An 18,073-nucleotide genomic window follows, 5' to 3' on the forward strand; every position below is an offset into this window, starting at 1 on the left:
AGAAGGCACTGGAGAACTCGGAACTGCTTTTGAAAGTAGAGATCCCGCTTATATCACATCATCAGTACCCGAACTTACTTGTAAAAATTATCAGGTTGTAAAAATCATCAAGGTGCCTGGTGTGGTGGCACGCTTGTAATCCCAGTGCTTGGGAGGCTGAGACCCAGGAGAATCGCAGGTTCAGGGCCAGCCTCAGCTACTTTGTGAGGCCCTCCGCAACTTAGTGAGACCCTATTTCAAAATAAAGGATAAAAAATAGGGCTGGCAGTATAGCTCCGAGGCAGAATGCCCCTGGGTTCAATATCCACATCCACCAAAAAAGTAATAAAAACAGCCGGGCGTGGTGGCGCACGCTTGTAATCCCAGCGCTTGGGAGGCTGAGACAGGAGGATTGTGCAGATTCGGAGCCAGCCTCAGCTACTTAGTGAGGCTCTCAGCAACTTAGTGAGACCCTGTTTCCAAATAAAATATAAAATAAGTCTGGGAGTATAGCCCAGAGGTAGAGGGCCCCTGGGTTTCAACCCTAGTACCACAAAAATACATAAATAAATAAATAAATAAATAAATAAATAAATAAATATCGTCAAGGTTGGAGCGGAGCATCTGTAATCCCAGAACTTGAAAGGCTGAGACAGGAGGAGCACAGGTTTGACTCCAACCTCAGCAATTTAGGGAGACCATTTTGATTACATTTTTATTATAAAATTCTCAAACATGTACAAAATATACTACTAATGGTCAAGGGAGACAGGGCCAGTGGCCCGAGGCCTCCTCTCTGTCCCTCTGTGGCTCAGGCCCAGAGGAGCTGGATGGGGCTGCAGGGTAAGGGGAAGATCCCAGCTCTGCAACTGTTGAGGTCACTGGGCAGATGCTTTGCGCCGGGCAGTCGTGTCCTCTTGTTGCGCCTCAGTCTTTTTATTTTAAAGGGGGTTGGGTGTGAGGTGTGGCTGAAGCGTCACTTCGGAAACATCCGCTGAATTCAGTAAGGTCCGAGGTGTTACACTTCAGCCTGGGTTGAAAGGGCAAGGGCACTGGGGTGGGGGCGCTCTCATGTCTAGTATTTCTCTGCCTTCATAGTGTCATTCAGCTTTCATATAGGAGCCCAAATGAAAGTGGAGTCTCGCCGTGCGGTATTTGCAGCTCCAAGTCCACACTACCCGGCGCTAATCTCGCAGGTTCGCCTAGTCCTTGGGCGCCCAGAGGAGGCGTGGGGAGTGGCAGCAAGGCCGCGGCCAGCATCTCGGCCTGGTGTGTGGTGCGGCCCACGCCAGGCGGAGTGAGGTGCCGTGGGCTGTGCGCACCTGCGGGTGGGTGGACAGCAGTCCACGCGCTGGCCTGGCATGAAGTGCCGCTCGGAGGACTCCAGGAAGCAAGCATGCCGGGTGCTTCTCCGGGTACCTGTGGGGCCCAGAGTCAGCCTGGCCCTGCCCACCTTGGCACATCCCAGCTAAAGAGATGGGGCTGTGTGCCTCCCCTGGCTGTGCTCCTACATAAAGTACCCTGCAAGTGATGCTGCCTTGGCCCCTGGAGGTCTCTTTCCTGCTCTGAGCCTTCAGTAAAGAAGCACCTAGATCACTCCTAGAGAGGCGCCCCACAGGTGCTCAACGTTGGCCTCCCTGTGGAGACCCAGACATTTGAGACCAGTGAGGAGCCCTCCTGCAGAACCCTGCCTAAACTCCTGGGCCACAAAATCAAGCGCTGTAAGAATAACACATTTTTCAGCCATTCGGTTTGTGGTAATTCCTAATGTAGATAGTGCTTGGAATATTGGAAACTTTTTATGACCACTCCTTGGGATACTAGAGTTTAAAAATGAGGGTAATAATGCCCAGTACTTTTTTTTTCTTTTTGTGGTACTGGGGGTGGAACCCAGGGCCTTTTCTACCTCCAGATTACACTCCCAGACCTATTTTATACTTTATTTGGAAACAGGGTCTCACTAAGTTGCTGAGAGCCTCACCAAGTAGCTGAGGCTGGCTTCGAACCTGTGTGATCCTCCTGTCTCAGCCTCCCAAGTGCAGGGATTACAAGTGTGCGCCACCACACCCGGTGTGCCCAGTACTTTGAACAAGTACTTAGAATTATAAAAAGCAGACACTTCTGAACTGAAAAACCAGAATCAAAGATCTCAGAGAGGTCAACATCCCAGGTGTTGGAATCACCAAGTCTTGAAATTCAGGACCTCAGGACCCTGGAATTTCAGTTCCTTTAGATTCCTGCCCCAGGTTGGGTGCAGGAATGCTGTGCTTAGTATCCTTAGTGGACATGGGACACCGAGTTCCTGGGAGAGGCCAAGGCCCAAGTGATGTAGCAGTTCTGTCCACCTCGTCCCGGTCAGTCCTTGATCCTTTTTGCCCCCTGACCGTTCAGTAACCCACCTGGCCTTCTCTCCCTTCCAGTGTGGGAGACAGAATTGGAGGAGCCTTCGGCAGGTATATGGGGTATTCAGTGACAAATTCATTCCCCAGCCTTTCGCATGTGTCTTCCTGTATGAGAAGCTCTTGCTGCTTCCAGAGCAGTGTGGCTCAGTATTAGAAACATTTCCTATAGCGCCGGGCGTGGTGGCGCACGCTTGTAATCCCCGCGCTTGGGAGGCGGAGACAGGAAGATCACGCAGGCTCGAAGCCAGCTGTGCTAGCTTAAGAGACCCTGTTTCCAAATAAAAAAAGTATAAAATATAGGTCTGGGAGTGTAGCCCAGAGGTAGAAGGGTTTCCAGGAACCCCAGTACCACAAAGAAAGAAAGAAAAAGAAAGAAAGAAAGAAAGAAAGAAAGAAAGAAAGAAAGAAAGAAAGAAAGATTTCCTTTATTGCCTTGGACTTGAACTCTGTGTGCCTTAAGGCCATAGATCTGATTGCCACTCTCAGGCAAGAGTCCCCTTTGTGTCACCTCTGGGAGGTGGACACCCGTCTTGGACTCCCCTCCCATCCATAATGAGGAGGCCAGCCCCCACCACTTTTTCTCTACCCGCCCATCCTGGTGCCTGCTTCATACCTGGAGGCCCATCCATTCCCAAGGCCTCTCAGTTCTTTGGCTGACATCCTCTCCTGCGTCTTCTTCAGTCCCCTGCTCCTGTGGCCACGCCCTCGTCTTGTTCGCCATCAGCATCCCATCTCCAGACTGCAGCCTCACCCACGCTGCTGCGTGGCCCCTCACCTTCTAGCTCACCTACCCCCGTCCTGCCTCCAGCCCTCGGTACCTGTCCTCCTCCTCTCTGCACACCCCTCTTCACCCAGCTCAGATTCACTCCCTTGCAAATCCCAGCAAATCCTCAGCGCCCCTTCCTCTGTCTGACGTTTTTAGTGTGACCTTCCTTTCTATCCTTTCTATGTGTGCAGCTGAGCTGCTGCCTCTGGCGGTGCCCCCTCCCTCTGTTTACCCAATCGCACTACCCCTCTTCTCCCCACTCTCAGTGAAAAGACTCCACCATCTCCTCTCAGGTGGGCCAGCTCTTGCCCTAGGCAGGTTCCTTCTAGCATATAGTCCTGAGCCCCTGGCCGCCTCTACCGGGCAGGCTCTGTGGCACGAGTGTCCAGGATGGTGGGGAAGGGAGTCAGTGCTCCTGTGTGCACCCTGGGAGTCTGGGACAGGGGTGCAGTCTCTAGCTGTACTTTGGGATCTGTGGCACAGGGGAACAGGGCTGCACACATGCACATCCCTCCTGCTCCTTGCTATAAAGTACCGCTCCCCTCTCCAGGCCTTACCTGCCTACAGCAAAGTCCAATGGCAAGGTTCTGCTGTTTAGCCAGTTGCTGGGCTGCATCTGGGTCAAAGGTGCCACTCCAAATAATGGGGGCCCCCAGGAGGTATAGGTCAGGACTTCAGGCTGGGCGCTGGCCAGGGCAGGAATGGAGACACAGCTCTGCTCACTCACCCACTGTGTAACCACAGGCATCTCCCCAGTGTGGTACCCTAGGACCCACAGACACACCAGTATCACTGTCGCTAGAAACCCGTGGCTCAGAACCAGCCCCAACACTTGAAGGATGGGATATGCCTGGCCCAGAGGGGCCTCGGGTTGGTGGGCAGAGCACCCTGGCTCTCTGGGCTGGGGCTGGGAGGAGGGCAGGACCCGGGACAGAGCTCTGTACATCCTGGGTATAGCTCCTTACCAGGGACACAGGATACCTGTGGAGTTTTTGCTCAGCTGGAGCATTGTGGCAGAGGGGCAGATGCCCATAGGATTTCCACATGCCTGTGGGGTTGGGGCAGCAGCCAGGGGCCTGTCACCTGTTCAGGAGGAGAGCCACAAGGACCCTCGCCTAGACCAGGCTAGCCACATCCTTCATCCCTGGAGGAGGCACCTGGGAAAATCCTCATTAATTGTGACCCTAAGGTCCCACCTTAGTTGCTGGGTAAGGGGTTTGTACCCGAGTGTAGGGTACAGCACTCCCACATGCCTAAGAGGCAAAGCCCTAGTAGGACCAGGCTCTGCGTGATTCTCCTCTTGACCCTGGAAGGAAGGGGATGTCAACAACTGTGTGTGTGTGTGTGTGTGTGTGTGTGTGTGTGTGTGTGTACATGCAGTCACACATGCACACATTCACAAATATAGAAAAAATTATTTGTGTGATTTTTTTTATGGTACTAGGGATTGAACCCAGGGCATCCTACCTCTGAGCTACACACCCAGCCCTATTTTATTTTGAAGTAGTGTCTCACTAAGTTGTAGAGGGCCTCACTAAGTTGCTGAAGCTGTCCTTGAACCTGTGATCTTCCTGTCTCAGCCTCCCTAGTACTGGGATTACAAGCGTGTGCCACCACGCCTGGCTCATTTGTGTGATTTTAATGGTTCATTTTGTTCGATTTTTAAAAAGACTACATTCCATTTGGATGGCACACTCATTCAAAGGTTGAAAGAAGTCAGGCACCATGATACACTCCTGTAATCCCACTGCTTGAGAGGCTGAAACAGTAGTACCACAGGTTCGAGGTCAGCCTCAGCAATTTAGTGAGACCTTGTTTCAAAATAAAAAATAAGGCTGGGCGTTGGTAGCACATGCTTGTAATCCTAGCATTTGGGAGGCGGAGACCTGAGGATCGCGTTTTGAGACCAGCCTCAGCTACTTAATGAGGCCCTTTGCAACTCAGTGAGATCCTGTTTCAAAAATAAAAAGGAGCTGGGCATGGTGGCGCACACTTGTAATCCCTGCGCTTGAGAGGCTGAGACAGGAGGATTGCGCAGGTTCAAAGCCAGCCTCAGCTGGCTTAAGAGACCCTGTTTCCAAATAAAATATAAAATAGGTCTGGGAGTATAGCCTGGAGGTAGAAAGCCCCTGGGTTCCATCCCCAGTACCATCAAAAATTTTTTTAATTAAAAAATTAAAAATAAAATAAATGAAAAGACTAAAAAATAGGGCTGGGGTGTAGCTTGGAGGTACAATGCCCTGGATTCCATCCCTAGTACTGTAAAAGAAAAGAAGAAAGGAAAGGAAAGAAAGAGAAAAAAGAAAGACAGGAAGAAAGAAAAAAGGAAGGAAGAAGAAAGACAGAAGGAAAGAAAGAAAAAGAAAGATGAAAGAAAGGAGAAAGGAAAGAAAGATGAAAGAGAGAAAGAAAGAAAATCGCGCTGGGGATAAAGCTCAGAGGTAGAATACCTCTAGGTTCAATCCTCAGTGAAGACACACACACACACACACACACACACACACACACACACACACACTCCAGGGAGGTGACCAGTGTCTTGTGTTTGGGCAGATGCGAGTGCATAGCAATGCAGCAGCGGCTTTATGCTGTCTTCCTCTCTTTTGCCTTCCACTCAGGCATAAGCAGGGAGAGAAGTGAGTGAGACAGGGAGGGGCCGTCCTAAGAAGGGGACTGCCCCAACTAGCTGTGGCCGTAGGCTTCCGACTGTCACACTGCAGCTTTAGATACCGGCGGAAAATCCCACCTGCTGAATTTGGAGCAGTCCACCCGGCAGTCACCGCCTGGTGACTCAGCTTGAGGAGGGTGGGACCCTGGACGGTGTGAAAGCTCGCCACGCGCAGCCCCTCCCTTCCTTTTTCCACTCCCAGACCAGCCAGCCCTGTGACTTTCCTGGTGAATCCACTCGGTAAAGCCCATTATGCTCACCCTGTCTGTGTCCCCAGGTGAATTACTTCTTTTGGGGAGACAAGAACTGAGTAAAACTCATGGCCCTGTGACAGGAGCACAGTGGACTCTGCATTACTTGCTGACTGTTCCATCTTTGAGGATTTTCCATCACGGTACTTAAAGAACTTCTGCACCCTGTTGTCCAGCTGCCTGATATGCCAGGGGTTGGAGTTAGCTGAGGAGCACTGAGTCTGATCCTTGTCTTTGGACAGAGGGCATGAGCTGGGGCTGGCGTGGAGGACAGATCAGGGGTGGGGTGCTCAGCGTGGATGGCGCGAGGCTGACCTTGGACAGGAGACTATGGCTTGGTGGCGGGAGTGATGAGCTGTCCAGGACTTAGAGATGACTTCCTGGCTATGGCCAGAGATCAGGCGTCTGTGGCAGCCCTGGTGCAGATGGGCTGTGTCCACCTGGGCACCATCTTACTCGTGGCTTCTCTTTCCACTCAGCTGGTCAGCCCAGAGACGGGCACCCACCAGCCCCTGCCTCTCCGCCCGCCCGGGGCCCTGCTGCCAGCCCTCAGGCGGGTTGACTGCTTCCTTGATCTCCCTGATCCTCCCCCACTGCTCCCATGGCGACCTTGGCTCCTCACCTGTCACCAGGACCACTGAGGAGCCCTCCCTGCTTCAGTCACTCCCAGCGCAGCCCCCAAGGCCATCTCGTGAAAGGCCAGCCTCCCCGTACTGTCTGCATCACACGAACAGGTAAATCCTCAAAGAAATGCATTTAGTAGACAAACATGGAAGGCTGTCAGTCCTCACTCGTAATTGAAGCCATAAAATCAGAACAAGGTGGTTGGTTTTGCCTATAAAATGAGTACTTTAAAATAAAAGCGATACAATGGATCACGCGTGGTGGCCACACTTGTCATCCCAGTACCAGGGCTGAGACAGGAGGATCGCAGGGTGGAAGCCAGCCTCAACAACTTAAGGAGACCCCGTTTTAAAACAAAAAATAAAATAGTGCTGGGTGTGCAGCTCAGAGGTAGAATGTCCCTGGGTTCATACACACACACACACACACACATACACACACTGGGTGGGAGAGGCATGCTCATGTGAATTGTCACGGCCTTTGGGAAGCTGCTTGGCTGTGGAATTGAGCCCCTTCAGTACCCATCCCCTTTGATTCAATACCCCAGGTGCTGGGAATCTGTTCAAAGGGGACGGATAATCTTCAGGAAGGAAGAAGTTTTACAGCAAACTATGAATCGGTTTCTGTTCCGTCCTGCATCGGCAGATGTGTATCAGGCGCAGCGCAGCATCAAGTCCCGTGCCAGTCAAGGATTTAGAAATAGCGGGCACAGCCAGGTGTGGTGCTGCATACCTGTAATTCCAGTGCTTGCGAAGCTGAGACAGGAGGATCGCAGGTTTGAGGACAACCTCAGCAAGTAGTGAGACTCATCAACTTAGTGAGACCCTGTTTCAAAATAAAATAAGGTTCAGGGTGTAGCTTGGAGGTAGAATGTCCCTGAGTTCAATCCTCAGTAACACACACACACATGCGCATGCACACACACACACTCACACACACACACACACACACACACACACACACACACACGAAGTAGTAGTAATAGGCGGGCATGGTGGTGCACACCTACAATCCCAGTGCTTGGGAGGCTGAGAGAGGAGGAACATAGGTTCACAGCCATCCTCAGCAGCTTAGTGAGGCCCACGGTAGCTTAGTGAGACCTTGTTACCAAATTTAAAAAATATAATAAAATAAGACTGGGGGTGTAGCTCAGAGGTAGAATCCCCAGTACCTAAGTAGTAGAAATAAGTAAATAAATAGAGGTGAGGGTGAGGCCTTGGTGGGGAGGGGAGGGGAGGGGAGGAGAGGGATGTCAGTGGCAGACTGGAAGCCTGCCGGGCGAATGCCTGGGTGAGCAGGGCATCTAGCGCACCCAGGAGGAAGGAGGCGGAGCTGCAAGTCATTCCGCAGGGCGGGTGTGGAGTGCAGGCGGGGCGTGGGGCCAGGTCCCCAGGGCCCGAGCTCTAGGCCCAGGTCTTGAATCTCATCCTCAGGGAAATGGGGGTGGGAGGGCGAAAGGGAAGGAATCGCACAGTCAGATTTTTATTTGGAAAAAATAAAAAGAACTCTGGCTGTTGAGCCTGAATGATGGGCTGGGAGGGAGGGTGTGGCTGGAGGCAGGTGGGGCGAGTAGGGGTCAGGTATCCTGGGCTCTCCTGGGCACTGAGCAGAGTGTTAGTGGCTGGGCGAGGAGCCGGCGGTGAAGGGCTGGGAAGGAGAAGGAATGGGCAGGAGATGGCCATTGGCTGGGCGGACAGCGTTGGGGCAGGAGAGCAGCAGCTGCCCAGGTGTCTGACGGGGTTAGAAGAGAGTCCTGGGACTCGGCCAGGCTGGGGTGTAGTAGGAGAGAGCGCGGAGGGCTGGGTGGGAACGGGGAGACTGGTGTGTGTGGGGTGCTGTGGGATGGGGCTGAGTAGGTGTCTTCTCAGAAGCGGGGCTGCCAGGAGCACAGGCAGGACGGTAGCTGAGGAGTGAGGGTTGGCCTGATCGAGGTGTGTGTGTCTTTGACCCGGGGAGACCAGCTTGCCGCTGCTGCCTGAGATGTCTGAAGTTGTAGGGACAGACGCTGTCTGAGCTCCTTGGGGAGAACTGAAAAAGGCTCCGGTGTCCAGCGAGAGGGATTGACTGAATAAATTTTTCATGGAAGCTTTCTAGTTATGTGAGAAGAAAATGCTTATGCAGGAGCTTGAAAGGGGAAAAAAGAAGGATCTAAAAATAATGTGCAAGTCAGGCATGGTAATCCCATGCTTGTAATCCCAGTACTTGGGAGGCTAAAACAGGGAGATCGCAGCTTGCGGCCAGCCTCAGCCACTTAGGCCCTCACAGTTTAGTGAGACCCTGTTTCAAAATGAAGAATAAGCTGGGCGTGGTGGTGCACACTTGTAATCCCAGCACTTGGGAGGCTGAGACCGGAGGATCGCACAGGTTCAAAGACAGCCTCAGCTACTTAGTGAGGCTCTCAGCAATTTAGTGAGACCCTGTCTCCAAATAAAGCATAAAAAAGGGCTGGGAGTATAGCCTGGAGATAAAAAGCCTCTGAGTTCCACCCCCAGTACCACACACACAAAAAAGAGTAAGCCGGCCATGGCTCATGCTTGTAATCACAGCATTCAGGAGGCAGAGACTGGAGGACTGCGGTTCACGGACAGCCTCAGCTACTTAGCAAGGCCCTTCGCAACTCAGTGAGACCCTGTTTCAAAAATAAAAAGACTAAAACAATAGGGCTGGGAGTGTAGCTCTGAGGTAGAATGCCCCTGGGCTCCATCCCAGGTACCACCAAAAAAAAAAAAAAAAAGAATAAAAACAAATAGGAAGCCAGGTGTGGTGGCGCACGCTTGTAATCCCAGCATTCGGGAGGCTGAGATGGGAGGATCGCGGTTCACGAACAGCCTCAGCTCCTTAGTGAGGCTCTCTGCAACTCAGTGAGACCCTGTTTCAAAATAAAGAATAAAAATTTGGGCAGAGGGTGTAGCTCGGAGGTCAAACGCCTCTGGGCTCCATCCCCAGACCAGCAAATAAATAAATAAATAGGGCTGGGGGTTGGGGTTGTAGCTCATAGGTAGAATGCTGCTGGGTTCATCCCCTGCAAAAATAAAAATAAAATAAAAATAATTGCATCATGATGACAACTTAACAAGAATATAAAGAATAAAGAAAAAATTGTTCATATAATATGATTATAGTAATTTTCTCTCTCTCTAGTTGTTTATAATATACTTATATTGATTTTTTAATGAAGAAAAATACAGTATTAGCAACTTAGAAAAAAGTTATTTCTTTTTTCTTTTCCCAGGGGCATTTGACCTCCAAGCTGCACCCCCTGCCCTGTTTTTTATTCTTTATTTTGAAACAGGGTCTCACTAAGTTGCAAAGGGCCTCACTAAGTAGCTGAGGTTGTCCACGAGCCCCGCTCCTCCAGTCTCAGCCTCCCGAATGCTGGGATTACAGGCGTGCGCCACCGCGCCCAGCAAAAAAAGTTATTCCTGACTGCAGGGTTAAGTCTCCATCTCTAAGGAACTCTCCAATTTTGCCCACCACTGTTACATTTCCACACTTACCTTCCCTCCTTCCTGCCTCAAGGCAGGGACACTCCACAGCACACAGTCCAAGAATCTTCTGGTATCATTGTTTGAAAGAGCTCATGGACATAAACAACCTCAGTGCTTATCAGTAGGAAGCGAGAGAAATAAATTATGTGTGTCTATACAATGGAGTGTCACCATGGCCACTGAGAAGGATTCTAAGTAGACACATGGGTTAGGGACTGGATCCCCAGTGAGAGAGCGACCCTAATGTGTCAGTTTATCAATAAAGAGAGACTCCAGTGTATTAAGTGGGGAAGGAGCAACAGAAGTCCGTGGAGAGGCAGGTCTCCGTATGTGCCCATTTAGGGGAAGCACCTATACCTGTGTGTCCGTGAACTTACACACCTGTGTGGCCATGTTCTATAAATATGTAGGAAGTGGTCTAGAACAGCACAGACCAATAGAAATGGAATATAAGCCACATCGGTAATTTAAAGTAGCCACATTAAAAGGTGAGAAAAAGCTGAGTCTCAATAACTTAGCAAGACACTGTTTCAAGTAAAAATAAAAAAGGTCTGTGGGTGTATCTTGAAGGTAGAATGCCGCTGGGTTCAATTTCTAGTACCAAAGGGGGAAAAAAAAAGTTGGGCATGGTGGCCCGTGCCTGTAATGTAAGTACTTGAGAGGTTGAGACAGGAGGATCAGAGGTTTGAAACAAGCCTTAGAAATCTAACAAGCCCCTCAGCAACAGAGCGAGTCCCTGCTTCAAAATAGAAAATAAGACAGGCAAGGTGGCGCACACTTATAATCCTCGTAGTTGGGAGGCTGAGACAGGAGGATTGCAGGTTTGCAGCCAGCCTCAGCTACTTAGTGAGACCCTCCACAACTTAGTGAGACTCTCTTTCCAAATAAATGAAAAATAGGGCTGGGGGTGTAGCTTGGCTATAGAATATCTTTGGGTTTAATCCCCAGTACCACAAATATAAAAAATAAATATAATAGGACTGGGGTATAGTTCAGATGTAGAATGACCTTGGGTTCAATCCCAGTACCACAAATAAATAAATAAATAAACAAATAAAATTTAAAAATAAGGTTGGGGGTGTAGCTCAGTGGTGGAACACCCCTGAGTTTAATCCCGAGTCTGTCTGTCTCTCTCTCTCTCTCTCTCTCTCACACACACACACACAGTGTGGGGAAAAACAAGTAAAATTAATTTTAGCAATATTTTAATTTAATCCACCATATTTAAAATATCATTTCAACATGTAATTGACACAAAAATCATTGAAGTATCTTTCATGCTTGTTTTATACTATGCCTAAATACGGAGCCCCGTGTGCCTTTTAGATTTACAGCACCCGCCGGGGGCTCGCTTGTTAGCCGCGTGGGGCTGGCGGCTGTGATGTTTTGGACCGCGTGGATTCAGAGGGAGACACACCGGCCTGCCGTGCGCAGTGACTGTCACGCCACAGCCCCGGCTTCTCCTTAGGTTCTAACTGCCATCCATCAGCTTCGTGTGCCTGGAGCTTCTGATGGGCCTGCTCTGGCCATCATGGGTCCAATGACCGAGGACACCTGCGGGCACTGGTGTCACCTCACCCCTCTACTGGAGTGTCTCACAAGCATGCTAGATATATAGGCCCAAAAGGAACTCTCAATTTTCCTCCAACACCGGCTCCCCACTCCTGGGCATCTCTATCTCAGCAGATGTGTCCCGAGCATCCCTCCCATCCGCACACACGTGGGTGTCCACTGTGCACCTTCGCCTGATCTCCTCCTCCTGCCTCCTCCACACAGGCCACGCCTCTCCTTGCCCTCCTCTTCCATCCCACTCCGCCTGGACCGCGCCCTGGCGGCCTCGTGGACTTCCTTGCCCTTCCAGTCCACTCTCCAGAACAATCTCTCAAAGATGTAAATGAGGACTGGGCGTGGAGGCTGAGGCTGGAGGATCGCAGGTGTAAAGGCAGCCTTGGCAACTTAGGGAGGCTCTCAGGAACTTTGTGAGACCCAGTTTCTAAGTAAAATAGAGCTGGGGTGTAGTTCAAAGGCAGTATACACCTGGGTTCCATTCCCAGCACCACCAGAAAGAAAAAAAGTGTAAATGAGAACATGCCCCTTCCCTCGTCAAGGCCCACGTGACTTCTTGCTGCCCTTAGAGTGGAGGCCCGGGCTCTGTGGCTCTGACCCGGCCCCCTCTCCCACTGTGCCTCAAGTCTCTGGAGCACCTGTGTGGGCTGCAGCCCTGCCTTCCAGCCCTCGGCCCTGCCGGCCCTGCCTGTGGCTCGCGCTCAGGTACAGCTGCCTCTGCACCCTCGTCCACCACTCGGAGCACTGCTGTTCTACCTGCTTCCTAGCGCTGGGACCCCGTGTCCTCGCCTGCGCCCCGTGGGCCTCACTGCTTCTCATTTGGATTCCTGCACGCCTCCTAAGTCCTCCTCCCGAGTCAGTCCTCACCCTCCACCACGAACGCTCAGGACTTTGTGCCCACAGCTTTGTCCAGGCCACTTTCCCCAGTCTCCACCAATCACTCCTTAACCCCCATTCTCTCCTAGATGAAGCCCTCTTGACTCCCCCCAAGAGCCAGGAGGCTCCTCCCCCTCACAACCCCCTCCTCTAGCCCTCCACTGACTACGGGAGTGGGGGTGCTGGGGGGAGTTTGCTGTCTGCCCTGCTGGGCCGTGACACTGCAGTCCTGGCACCAAATCCTTAGAGCCTGCATTATAACTACTGGTATAAACAACCATTTGCTCTGTACTTGAATGAAGCATCATTACTCCTCCTCTAAAGACTCCATTTTCAGCCAGGCATGGTGGCACATGCCTAGAATCCCAGTGTTTGGGATTACAGCTGAGACAAGAGGATTGTTTTTATATTTTGAAATAGAAGCTTGCTAAATTGCTGAGGCTGGCCTTGAACCTGTGGCCCTCCTGTCTCAGCCTCCCAGGTAACTGGGATTATAGGCACGCTGCACCACCACGCCTGCCTACATTCACAATCCTTAATAATGCCCGCCATTTACTGAGCCAGACATCACTGCAAAACTATGCAGTGTTTTGCATACTGTCTTGTTGAAGTCTGACCACTATGCCTTGCAAGAGGCACTGGGATTATCTCCACCTCATGAGGAGACCGAGGCTAAGGAAGATTAAATCATGGCGAGTAAGGGGTGGGGCTGAGCCTTGAGTTGAGGCCTCTGGTAAGGCCTTTGGGCTTCTTAGCCTGACCCCTGGCTCCTCTTACAAGGGCCCTGGCTCCTCTGGAGTGACCTTGCTTTTCCTACCAGTGTCCCCACTGCAAGACTTCCTTCCCCACTCTGCCTTCAGGTCTACTCTGGGCTCCTGGAACATTGGCTGCAGCTGTACTTTCCTGGCCTCTGGGAGCCTGGCCAGTCCCTGTGCTAACAGCTGGTAAGATGGGCCGTGCTGCAGGGGCCCAAGTGGGCGCGCTCTGCCCTTAGTGCCGCTCAGCCCTGTTAGCCTCTCTCCTTTCAACCAGGCCAGGGAAGCCAGGGTTTATCCTGTGCTCTGGGTCTGAGGGCAGCTGGGCAGAGCTGACCCTGACTGACCCAGGTAAGCTCGAGTGGTCAGGAAGGGAGCTGGGGTTCCACCAGCCCCTCCTGCCCCTGCCAGGATGTCTGGAGTCCTTCTCCTTTATGCCTGATCCTCTCCTCTGCATCCCCTGGTCAGATATCTTCAAAAGACCTGCTCGCCGCAGCTCCACCTGCAGGTGATCCCCCAAGCCTGCCCCTGCCCTGCTCCTACAGATCAGCCTCTAGGCCTCAGAAGGAACTAGTTCCGGTCTTGGACAGTCAGGCCTGGTGGGGACACAGAGCCCCCTGGACAGACCAAGGCGGAGGAAGAGGAGTCCTCCGGCTTTCTGGGCTTCAGAAATCTTGGGATGCAGTCCTCCTTCCCCTCTGGCCACTGGTCATGCCTGGGCTGTCTCCGAGTCCTCTTTCCCAGGCCCTGTAGCTCACGTTCCCAGTGGGGCAGTGTTGGTGCCTCCCCCCTCACACCAGCCATCCTGCCCTCCCCAGGCCCCATGGTTCCCCACTCACCTAAGTCCCTCCTTGAGAGCCATTGGGAGAAGGCGGTCACAGCCTGCCCAACCTTCTCAGCTTAGCTAGAGCTGGGGAAGAAATGACCTGCTCCAAACTACACTTCCACCTGCCCTCCTTTCTGAAACAGGGTTTGAGTTGCTGAGACTGGCCTTGAACCTACAATCTGCCTCCCAAGGACCAGTATTAGCGGCTTGCACCACCACACCCGGCTAATACTGCGTTTTTGTTTTTATACTACTACTGGTGCAGTGTAATCATACATGGTAGCGAGGTTCAAAGGGATACGTACATGCACACTGCTGGCGTGGTGTATCCCTCCGATCCCCTCCTTCCCACACGTGAATGAGGTTGGTGCTGAGCCTTTCTTGCAAGGACAGGCCCTTCTGTGAGCTGTCCTCCACTTCTTCCTCGCTTCCCTCCCCATCTTCTCCCCAGCCCCTCGCGATTCTGCTGGTCTCTCTCATTTAACTGAAGTCCTTGTTTCCTATCTTCCTAGCTTCCACATACGAGAGAAAACGTACAACCCTTGACTTTCTGAGACTGGCTAATATCATTTAGCATATTCTCTAGTTCCATTTTTCTGCGATTGACATAATCTTGTGTGTGTGGTGGTGGGTCGACCTCTGAGCCCTTTTTTATTTTGGGGGGTACTAGAGATTAAACCCAGAGACATTCTACCTTCGAGTTATACCCCCAACCTGATTTTACTTGGAAACAGAGTCTTACTAGGTTGATGAGTCGCACTACTTGCTGAGGCTGTCCTCGAACTTGCGATCCTCCTGTCTCAGTCTCCCAAGTACTGGGGTTGCTGGTGTGTGCCTCTACACCTGGCTTATTTTTTGTTTTGAAACAGGGTCTTGCTAGGTTGTCAAGAGTCTCACTAAGTTGCTGAGGTTAACCTTGAAATTTCTGTCTCAGCCTCCCAAGTACTGAGATTACAGGTGTGTGCCATCACGCCTGGCTCAAATGACCTAATTTTCTTTATGACTGAGTAGAATCCCATTGTGTCTATACACTACATTTTTGTTATGCATTAGTCTGCTGATGGACACCTAGATTGGTCCCATAATTTGGCTACTGTAACACTGCATTTTAAAAGTGTGAGTGTGTGTTTATGCGGGTGTATTAGTAAGAACTGAACTCAGGGGTATGGGCATTCTACTTCCAAACTATGCCCCCAGCCCTATTTTATTTTGAAACAAGGTATCAGTAGATTGATGAGTCTCACTACTTCCTGAGGCTGTCTTTGAATCTGCGATCCTTGCCTTAGCCTCCCAAGTACTGGGATTTCAAGACAGTGCTGCCATGCCTGGCTAAACACTATTCTTAAAATGGTATTTATAAAAAATGCAAGGGGTGCTGGGTGGAGTGGTGCACACCTGTAATCCCAGCCACCTGGGAGGCTAAGGCAGAGTATTATTTACAAAAATAATAAGACTAGGGGTGTAGCTCAATGGTAGTGTTCTGGATTCAATCCCGTGTGTGTGTGTGTGTGTGTGTATGTGTGTGTGTATAAAATTTTTTTTTGTGGTACTGGAGGTGGAACCCAGAGGCTACCTCCGGGCTATACTCCCAGACCCATTTTACATTTTATTTGGAAACAGGGTCTCACTAAGTTGCTGAGAGCCTCATTACTTAACTGAGGCTGGCTTCGAACCTGTGCGATCCTCCTGTCTCAGCCTCCCAAGCGCGGGGATTACAAGCGTGCGCCACCATGCCTGGCCCCAGTATATATGTTTAAAAAAAAATCCAAGCTGTGTTCTAACAGAGGGCCAAGAAGTCAGTATAGTTGAATGTGATCAGGAGTGTGTGTGTGTGTGTGTGTGTGTGTGTGTGTGTGTTACTGGGGATGGAACCCAGGGGAATTTTACCTCCAAGCTACACCCCCAGCCCTATTTTTTATTCTTTATTTTGAAACAGGGTCTCACGGAGATGCAAAGGGCCTCACTAAGTGGTAGCTGAGGCTGTCTGTGAACTGTGATCCTCCTGTCTCAGCCTCCCGAATGCTGGGATTACAAGCGTGTGCCACCAAGCCTGGCTTTTTTTTTTTTTTTTTCTGTACTGGGGTTTGAACCCAGGGGTTTTCTTCCTCTGACCTACAACCCCAGCCCTATTTTTTATTCTTTATTTTGAAACAGGATCTCACTGAGTTGCAAAGGGCATAAGTAGCTGAGGCTGTCTGTGAACCACAATCCTCCTGTCTCAGCCTCCCGAATGCTGGGATTACAAGCGTGTGCCACCACGCCCGGCTTTGTTATTTCTGAAAAAAGGGTCTAAGTGCAGGCACTGAACCTTCGATCCTCCTGTCTCAGTCTCCTAAGTACAGGAGTGTGCCACTGTACTGGCTTCTGGTCTTATAGGTATTACTATATTTTGCTACACAATATACATAGATGGATGGATGGATGATTGATAGATAAGAGATGTGGGGAGATACTGAGGATTAAACCCAGAGGCATCCTACCTTTGAGCTACACTCCTGGCCCTTTTTTGTTTTGAAACAGGGTCTCACCAGGTTGCTGAGAGCCTTTCTACACTGTTGGAGCTGTCCTTGAATCTGTGATACTCCTGTCTCAGTCTCCTGAGTTATATTTAAAGAGTAGAAAATATTTTTTAAACTGTGGGTCATGAGCCAGGTGTGGTAGTGTATGCCTGTGATCCCAGTACTTGAGACAGGTGGATTGCAGGGTTGAGACCAGGCTCAGCAACTTAGTAAGACTCGGCATCTCAGCAAGAGCCTATTTGGAAACAAAAAAATAAAACTGGTGGAAGTATAACTCAGAGGTAGAATGTTCATGTCCAATTTCCAGTACTACAAAAACAAAACAAAAATAAGCTGTGGGTCATGATAAAGGTTTGTAATATTCTGTGTAAAGTATCAGCAACAAGAGGAAATGCATTCTCAACTGAGTGGGGCCTGGTTTTCACTTTTTCCCATAAAGGGGAAAATCAAGGTCCAGAAAGTGGAGACCTGCCAGAGAGCTGTAGGCCAACAGCATGCCCCAGCAAGCCTGCACTCCTCAGCACGGAGGAAAGAGGTGCAGGAAGCTCCTGTGCCTGGGTCCCCCAGGTTCACTCTCCTTCCAGGCAATCTCCCCAGACTCCCCTCTACTCTCCGACTACCCATGAATTCCCTGGTCCCCAACACCAGGCGTTCCAGGTCTTGGTCCCATTGGCATCAACCAATCTGCCTGTTTCTCTTCCTCCTCCAGCTGGTAGTTCCTTTTGGACAGGCTCTCCGAGGAGGATACCAAGAGAGGGGTATTGGTTCTTTCAAGTTATTGTGCCTGGCTGAGTGAAGTGACATACATCTATAATCCTAGTACTTGGGAGGCTGGGACAGTAGGATCGCAGGTTTAAGGCTGGCCTCAAAAACTAAGTGAAACTGATTAAAAATAAAAAACAAGCCGGGTGTGGAGGCTCATGCTTGTAATCCCAGCATTCGGGAGGCTGAGACCAGAGAATAGCGGTTCAAGGACAGCCTTAGCTACTTAGTGAGGCCCTTTGCAACTCAGTGAGACCCTGTTTCAAAATAAAGAATAAAAAATTGGGCAGGGGGTGTAGCTCAGAGGTCAAAGGCCTCTGGGTTCCAGCCCAGGCCCGCAAAATAAATAAATAAATAAATAAATAAATAAATAAATAAATAAATAAATAAACAAATACATACAAACAAATAAATAAATAAAAAGGGGTTGGGAGCATAAGTTGGAGATAGAATGCCCCTGAGTTCAACACCTAGTATCAAACCCCAAAACAAAAAAGACAAAATGAAAAACAACTAAAAATGTTACTGTACCTGGTCTTCCTCAGAGGTTTTGATTCGATACAGGCAAGGCTGGGCCTCAAGACCCATGTT

The sequence above is a fragment of the Muscardinus avellanarius genome (assembly GCF_963383645.1).
Source record: "Muscardinus avellanarius genome assembly, chromosome: 3".
Taxonomy (NCBI): domain Eukaryota; kingdom Metazoa; phylum Chordata; class Mammalia; order Rodentia; family Gliridae; genus Muscardinus; species Muscardinus avellanarius.